This window comes from Oryzias latipes, chromosome 16, assembly GCF_053564925.1.
Source record: "Oryzias latipes strain Hd-rR chromosome 16, Olatipes_Hd-rR_3.1".
Classification (NCBI taxonomy): domain Eukaryota; kingdom Metazoa; phylum Chordata; class Actinopteri; order Beloniformes; family Adrianichthyidae; genus Oryzias; species Oryzias latipes.
Window position 1 is genome coordinate 31,078,939 of NC_136252.1, and position 8,848 is coordinate 31,087,786.

At 38.9% G+C, this 8,848-nt stretch overlaps 1 long non-coding RNA gene across 1 annotated transcript; it reads right to left on the reverse strand.

The window, feature by feature from the left end:
- Positions 1-368: 368 nt before the first annotated feature.
- LOC144984376 (uncharacterized) lies at positions 369-5,854 on the reverse strand. Its single transcript, XR_013648003.1, has 3 exons — positions 5,720-5,854; positions 589-672; positions 369-510 (listed from the first exon to the last, which is right to left on the reverse strand). It is a non-coding gene; the product is annotated as an uncharacterized LOC144984376 (long non-coding RNA).
- Between the last annotated feature and the right edge of the window lie 2,994 nt (positions 5,855-8,848).

An 8,848-nucleotide genomic window follows, 5' to 3' on the forward strand; every position in this document is an offset into this window, starting at 1 on the left:
CATCTATCTGGTCATGTGACACAATTCAGACCCACAGTTAATGTCTTGCGCATGTGAATGTGATTACCGCCTCCTATTGTAATTGTTTTCTTTTGCCATGTTGGAGCCAGACGTTAACTTGATGCTTCTGAGTCTGAGTCGCCAATCAGGAGTGAGCTTTGCTGGAAGGCCACACACCTACCACTTGAAGCAGGTCTCATGGAATCTGTAAATCAAGAGTTTTAAACATGGCAAGCTAGGCGAGGCAGACCCAGGTGCTGGAACCCGGAAGGAAAACACAGCTGAGTAGATGGTAAGTAATAGTTTTAATTTTATTCGGAGTTGCTTGAGATCTTGACGTGGCTGAGGCTGGAGAGTGACAGGCGACGTTGCTGGAGGTTGCTATGGCTCGTGGCGTGGCTGGAGGTCTGAGTTGGCTCCGCGCGTGGCTTGAAAGGTTCTTGGAGTTCCGTGAGGTTCTTCGGCTCTGGTAAACAGGAGGCTCAGGTGTCCACTCGTGGTATGAAAGTCCTGAAGGCGAGGCATAAACAATATTAGTCGAGAGCATGAACACATGGACTAGAAATAACATGAGACCAGACTAGGCACCATCACGGGCAACGAACTGTCGATGAATGCTGGTACTGGATCTCCTTATGAAGGTCTGGTGGTTGATGAGGTGAGTGGACCCAGCTGAAATGAATCAGGAGCCAAGCAGAGAGGGGAGGGGGAGGAGAGCTGACAGAGGCACCATGACAAAAATGTACTTTTACATGCTTTTATTGAGGCATTTGATTGGCCAATTTATCACTCGAATAACAGAAAAATATCATTAGAAAGTTTGGATTATCAAGATGTAAAAAAATGTAGAAAATCAAGAAGGGTTATTCTGAGAAACATAATAACAAAGTAATAAATATTTATTTTTCTTTAGAAGTCTATGGGATTTTGGCTTCTTAAAGCCAGTGGTTACTTCCTGTTTGGCACGCCAGGGGGAGGGGTCAGTCCGTCCAGTTCTCATTCACAGTAAATGGTAGCATAAACAGGAAGAGATCTTATCACAGTTGAGCTGCCTCACTCTTGGGTAGCCCACTTAGGCTGCATCGATTGTAATCAAAATCTGATTCAAACTAGAAATGTTGCAGAACCAAATGAAAATGGGGTTAAATAATTTGTACTATGCATCCAACAAGATTCAGAACAAGTCCCGTGTTGTGAGTGGGTCTTCCTCACTGTTAGATGCATGTTTGATTTTTTAATGGGCTTCCTGCCAGCACAGATTTGTGAAGACTGCATCTCAACTGTAGAGTAGAAACAGCTCAGTAAAAAGCTTTATTCACTGAGTTTGTATTGTAAAAGAGCCGGCCCATTTAACAGTATTAATAGGATTTCAGACTATCACACCACATTTTATAAATAAATGGAGAGCTTATCAGAAACCGAAAACGTCAGTTAATGAATATGCAGCATGCAGAACTACAGTATTATCTGGTTTAAAGGAATTCTCTGTTGTTTTCTTATTTATTCATTTATTTTCCAAAAGAGTGAAATATCAGGCGGTCCTGCTGAGTTTCACAAACCAAAGTCAGTATTCAGAGAAGCGTCTTTTGTTGTTGCCTTGCTCTGCTGATGATGAGCTGATGCCCGGAGGGCTCTGTCTTTACCACCGCCCCCCCCAACAGCTCAGCCGCCTCAGCTCCCTTTTACTTGCATGAGGAAACAGTTGGCTGCTGTTGTTAGCGGCAACTTAGAGGCTTCCAACAAAGTAGATGCAGAATGTTACAAAAAGGCGCAGAAAAATTCTTCTATCTAGAGTGACTGATGTATTAATAAATGTGTTTTTTTTGTCAGCACGAAAGTTAAAATACAACCATCTTTCTTGGCAGATTTTTAGAGAGGTTTTTGGTGACAAAACCAGTTAAACCTCATACAAACTCTATGCATCAGTTAATTCATTGAATCTCATATTTTCTGAGTAACTCGTTTTTTGTCCCTTTTTTATTATTTATAATTTGGATTCCAAACGAGGATGTTGAGCTTCAACATCAAGCCATTTAATGAAAATCGTAAATGATTAGATAGTTAAAAAGCAACTACTTTGTTATAAAAAAGAAATAAACATGACATTCTTTAGTATAGAAAAATATTATAGACAAAGCAACTAATAAAATAACAGCAAAAAAAATTATTGGATGCAATCAAGACTAATAATTCACACAAGAAAATATCTAAGTTGTTTTTTGCACTGACTGACTGCACACACTCTTTTAGGAGAAAGTGGCCTCAGAACATAATTGATCTTCTGTGTCAAATAAAATAAAACACAAAGTCAAAACAATCATCTTGCAGTACTACCGCACCATAACCTTTCATTTTCAAGCATACATTATATATCTGAAATCTAAGTATGGATATTAAAAACGGCAAAAAGGATTCAGTTTATACAGATTAGTATTTGCATACACAATATTTAAGCACTGTTTTTAAAATATTTAAAAAACTTATAGATCTTCTTTAGAAGCTTTAACTTTGAAACATCAAAGGCTCCCTGCTTTTTTTAATTATTTTTCTCCAAAATTTTTCAGGATTTTGATCAATCTTAGATCTTTCTTCAACATATTACAAAAAACCCATTCATGGCAACAATATTTCCAAGTTTCAGTCAATGAACAGAGTTAATGAGTTTAAAATGAGATCTTTAAGGCCTCATGTGAGACATTGTTGGAAAGGTCTTATGGATATGCGTTATTTTTAGGAATCTTAAACATGCCACAGTACTGCAGTTAAAGCTTAGCTTATATCTTATAAATGCTACAACTTTGACTTTCTGCTGGCTGTGTAATATTTAGCTTAATGTTCAGCGGTAGACACCACCATCTGTGCATTCACATAATTATAGATGTGTGAACAGAGATATGAAAACAGAGAGAAAGAATGGGAAACAAAATGTGAAAGTTTTACAAAGATCTCCTCAACACACTGTTCTTTCAGCTTCTTCAAATATTCATTGATTTAAAAAGAACCCTAAAAATGACAGAAAACACTTTAACAACTGGGTGTCTGTCTGAGAAAAACAAACTACATCCACTGCTGCCTAGCGTAAAAACCCTTTGCGAATGTGAATTCTGTCTTTTCCAGCCAAAAGCTTGATAAAGCTTTTGGACCGCCGCGAGGCCCCCAGAGCCAGAGAGCAGGGAGGCACGGGGGGAAAGAGAGCGCCGCCCCAGCCCAACCAGGAGAGCAGCCCCCCTGCCGCGCCGGAAGAGCCCAACACAGGGCCCCACCCGAGAAGGGCACCCACAGCCCCAGACGAGCACCCCATCACCACCCAGGAGTTCTGGGCATCCCCCCGCCCCAACCCCAGGTACGAGCCAGGACCCCCCAAGGGAGACCCGCTCCGCACTCCAGGCAGCCACCCACCCGGCCCACGGTTGGTCCAGGGAGGAGCAAGGCAGGGGCCAGCCGCCCCCGCCCAGGAGAGGAGCGCCCCGGGGAAAAAGGGGGCCCACAAGGGGTGTTGTAAACATGGCCCGACCAGGCTCGGCCACAGTTGGAAATTTGGCGGGGCACAGCGCTCAGGGGCAAGTACCCGAACCCACCCCCCAGGGACACAAACACCCCCGGCTCAGGTGTAATGTGAACCCCCTCCCCGCATGGAGAGAGCACCGCCGGGCCCAGGAAACCGGCACCCAAGGGACACGGCCGCCGTTGCCAAGGGCCCCGTACCCCCCACCAGGGAAGGGGTATGGGACAGATGGTCCTAGTTCCCACCTTCCTTGCAAAATGCGTGTGCGTGTGTTTGAGAGGATGTGTGTGTGCATGTGTGTGTGTTTATGTTGGGATGTATATATTGAGGGGGGAGGGGTGTGTGTACTAAGGGGGGTGCAGTTAAAATTGGCGGGTAGGGTTATTTTAGCACATTATTAGAAAAAATATATACTAGCCAAGATGATAAATGATCATTTGAATAATTTTCAAAGTCAAGCAGTGAAAATTTGTCATGTTCCAAACTTTGTTTTATTCATGCTTCCTTAGGAAATTCCTCTGGAATTTGTTATCAGTTTCTTACATTTTAATCTCATTTTCCCACAGAAAACTGTTCCTGCCAAATTTGAACTGATGATAATAATAATAATAATAATAATAATAATAATAATAATAATAATAATAATAATGATAATAATAATAAAAAATTGTATTTGTTAGGTGCCTTTCTAGGAACCCAAGGTCGCCGTACATAAAAGTGAAAATAAGAATAAAGCAATTAAATTTACATCAATAAACATTTAAAAATAGGCCAGGAATAACAAGTTATGGAGGGAAATAGGCAAATTGGAGTTTTTAGTTTCTTGGTGAATTGTGGGAGAGAGCCAATGTTTCTGAGGTCAGGAGGTAGTGAGTTCCAGAGCCTGGGGGCAGAGCAGCTGATAGCTCGGCTCCCCATAGTGACAAGGCGGGTAGTGGGGGCATCCAGATGAAGGGAGGAGGAGGATCTGAGGGTCCGGGTGGCTGTGGCGACATGAACAAGATCTAATTGATATGAGGGGGCAAAGTTGTGGATGGATTTAAAGTCAGGAGAAGTATTTGGTGTGTAATTGGGTGTGTGATTGGCAGCCAATGGAGCTGCTGCAGAACAGGTGTGATGTGTTGGATGGAAGGTGTTTGAGAGATAATTCTGGCAGCTGAGTTTGATGTGATGATGTTCATCTGTTAAAATAAATTTTCCTTTTAAAATAAATTTAGGAATGACTGAAAACGGTGGATTTTGACACTTTTTTTTTCTACCTCCATGCATTATGTCTGACATCTGCCCCCACAAAGATGGTTTAATCCAAATAATGACCAGATTTTTTGAGGATTTTAATATTAAGACATTAACAAATTTCAGCAGGTAAAATCAAAATACAAATGTTTATAGTCAAATAGGTGGACAAACACTCTGAGATGCCAGGTGGAGTCTTTCATACTTAAAAAATATCTGTATATCTTGGTATTTTCATTTTTATATTAAAATTTATAGCAGTGGTGTTTTTCTGTCATATAAACATCCATTATTGCCTAGTTTGTTAATCTTAAGATGGAAGCCCTTCTTTCTCAATTATGGCTCGCTGACTAAATCTATTGAACAGTCGAAATTATCTAATGATGACTAAAACTTCCCACAATCCACCTGAGGCCCCCCTTCCTCCCTCCCTCCTGGGTTATGTAAAGCCTTAACAGCATGTGGGCCTTTTAATGTTTTCTTTCAAAAGCTGTTTTATTTTAGGTGAATCTAATCCCCTGCTTGGCATGTCCCTCTCTTTATGAGGAAGATTAATTCTTCTTTTTTTTTTTTTTAACAAAGATGATGCTTAAACAAATGTTGAATGGAAAAACTGTTTGCAAGAAAACAGTCCATGATAACTTCAGTAGAAACTAATTCACTAATGAATAGAGCAGTGCATGCATGGTGTATTCTCACATTGTTTTCTGCAGTTTGTTGTTGTGACTGTTGTTTAGCGTTATCTTCTCCCCCTCGTCCCTCTTTTATTTTGAAAAATCTTGATTTACCTCTTATTTTTCCCTTCCAAAAAAAGGATTTATAAAAAAGTATTTATCTCTTTTCATCTTTATCTCTTGACATCATCTGTTGGTCAATGATTTTCTCTATTTTTTCCTTTTGCCTTACTTGGATTCTAATCTTTTTAATAACATTGCACAAAAAAAACATGTTTACAGAAATGCAGATGACCTCATTTACCTTGTCTCTGCCTTTTTTTGACCCACCATCTCCTCCTTTCCAGACTTGTCTGCTCTTCCCTTATTAACTGGAAATTTCACACCTCATCTTCTTCCCCTGGTTATCTTGCCTCCTGTTGTCTTATCCTCATCCATCCTAACTTCCCATCTCACTCATGGACTTAGCTCTTTCCAGTTTTTCCGCTCAACTGACTTCATTTATTTCTCCCGCTATATCTTTTTACTCCCACACTCGACCCCATCTTCCTACCCTTCACTTAAGCAGTATCATCAGCCTGGAAAGCAATGCTAGCAGCTGCGGCAGAGGACGTCCGTCCGTGACCTCAGTGGGAGATTGGCCACATCTCTGAGGCCGCCTGAGCCTGCCGGTGCTCTGCGATCATCCTCATCAGCTCTTTGCTGTTGTTGGTAGACCGCCTCACAGTGGCGAAGAAAAGGACAGAACTCAAAACAGAACAAAGAACAGGATCCGATGAGAACAGATGTCTGTGGGCATGCAGGAGAGAAGGTGGTGCATACAAAAACAGTACAGCAGGGATAAAAAAAAAACAAAAAAAAACAGTGCAGCTTTAGACTTACTCAATACATTCTAGACAACGGGTAAAACATTCTGTGAACTAAACTGCCAAAAATACACAAACACACAGCAGATGTGTAATTTCCCGTTCAGTGTATATTTCTTCTAAACCAGTTTTTCATTCAAAAATGGTTCTCTCTTTATCAGTATTGATTTAACTTTGCACTTGTAATAGTTCTAATATTTTCTTCAAAAAAAGCTGGGTTTGTTTGTACAAAACCTCCGCTCTGACAGGCTTCCTGAAGGAAGAGGCCTTACCAAGATTGTAGTTTAGATGCAGATTGGAAACATGAAAACACGAAGAGGGTTTTTTTTTTCGTCCTTTTGCATGCTGTATGTGTGTAAAGTTACTTAATGCAGTTGTTTAAGTTCCAGTTTCACTTGATGTAGCAAAAGAAAATCAGATTTTTTTGTTTTTGTTTGAAAACAGGTCTGATCTGAAGGGCAGACATTGATGAAGACTGAATTTCTTTCCCCAAATCTCTTGTAACCCTTGTGCTATCCTAGGCACTTTAACATTGGGAGTTGGGTCATCTAGACCCACTAGACAGAACTCTGAACCTTTTTTATTCAATGATTTGTGATCTTCACTGGTGTCCATGGATTACATGAAATCTTTCCACCTTTATCCACCTTTGTCATGGTAGGGAGAACACGTCAATGCAAGGGTGGGGTCATCTAAGATAGCACAAGGGTTACGCGAGCACCTTAGCGTCATGCATCGCTGTAGGCATGAAGGCTAATCAACCACTTTTCACATTCCCAGGTAATAGAAATGTAAATTACTAACTTTCAGACACAGAATGAGCTTTATGTGACAACACGGCAACAATTGTGGGTTTTCTTGATTAACGGCCAATCAAAATGTCCAAATGTAAGTGATGAAACTGCTAAAAAACACAGATGCCCATGGCTGTTGTTTTATAATACATGAAAATTACAGCATCTTGTAAATGTTACACCTGCAGAATTATGTGTTCTGTAGGATAAAAACATGTTTTTATAATAGAATATAGCCCAACTGTACCTCTAGAAAAAAGACAGTGAGAAATGTAAATACAAAGACTTTTGTATTGCTAATCACCACAAAGAGCTGATGCTCTCCCAAACAAATAAAGCCTTCATTTAAAAGATGATGTATAAATATGTGTAATTTATATTCTCAGACTTACTACACTCAATCTTATATATATTGTTCTTTTTCTGTAGAGGCAAAACAGTTTTTTACAGTTTTATTTTTATTTTCACACATCGTAAAGCATAAAAAATAAATACATTTACCGGTACTTAAGATTTGAGTTCAGGTCTCATGGTAATCTCATATTTTAAAAAAACTTAATCCCACCGCATTCACATTACAATAAAACAGACAATGTAGAGAGGTTCTTGGAGACCACTGTAGGCTTCGTCTTCTCTGTTCCCTGTTCAAACATTTTTGTTTAATCCCTTTTAAAGAAGTAGGCAACATATTTTCTTCAACACTCTGCTCTTCTGTCACGCTGACTACGGCATGAAGAAAATACAATCAAAACAATAACAAATGACAAAAGCTATTTTATAGTCGCAGATGAACCTTTTATACTCATCCTATTATGGATTACTCTGAAGATTACAAACCCGTGACAGCCTTATCCACACTGTGAGAATGGATTCATCCTTTCTGGTATAAATCCAATAGCAGCTGCCGCACCGGTGACATCTGCAGACAGGGAAGTGGTAAAACAGATCAACCACGCAGAAAAAAAATAAAATCATTTTGTTTTTCTTGGGTGGGGTTCATGTGTTTTCCTTCATCAGATGATACAATTTCTATGTTTAATGAAGTCTTTGTAAAACTATTTACCGTACTTAAGATAGTTTTGTAGTCAGAGTAAAACATTATATGATATGCTACGATATGCTATGTTAAGATACGATACGATAATATTTCATTTTGGACATTTTAAAGGGAGTGAGAAAAACAAAAATCCCATTTCACCCATTGCACCCAATATAGCCCTGATCCCTTTCTAATGAGCACCCTTTCTGTTTCAGATAGCAGTTACAATTACAAATAAAGATAAAAACACACATAGAAACAAACAGAGAGAAAAACATTCGACATGCATTTGTGATGTAAAAACACTTGTTTTTTTAGTGTAAACAATATTTATTTAAAATAAATAAAACAAACTGATTTGTTAGAACTAACAACAAAAATAAACATAACAATAAGTATTATTATTTCATTTTTATTAATATTATTAATAAAAGGTCTGATGTTTGAAATGTTGTCTTTTTTGTTTTTGGCATTGCAAAAAAGATGTCACACATTTGAGTTTTTGTTCAGTAATGAAACCAACTTAAAAAAAATAATCAAGTGTAGGTGCAAGTGAATAAGTAGTCCTGATATCAAAGGTTATAGTGATTTGAGTGCTAATATTGACCCTCCCAGGATTTTAGTTAGTTTTATTTTTTTCATTAAAAAGATCTTTTTATTGCAAAAGTGTTTTTTGACTGTTCACAATACAAATAAAGTTATTCAAAAACAATCACAACCACCATAGATAAAAA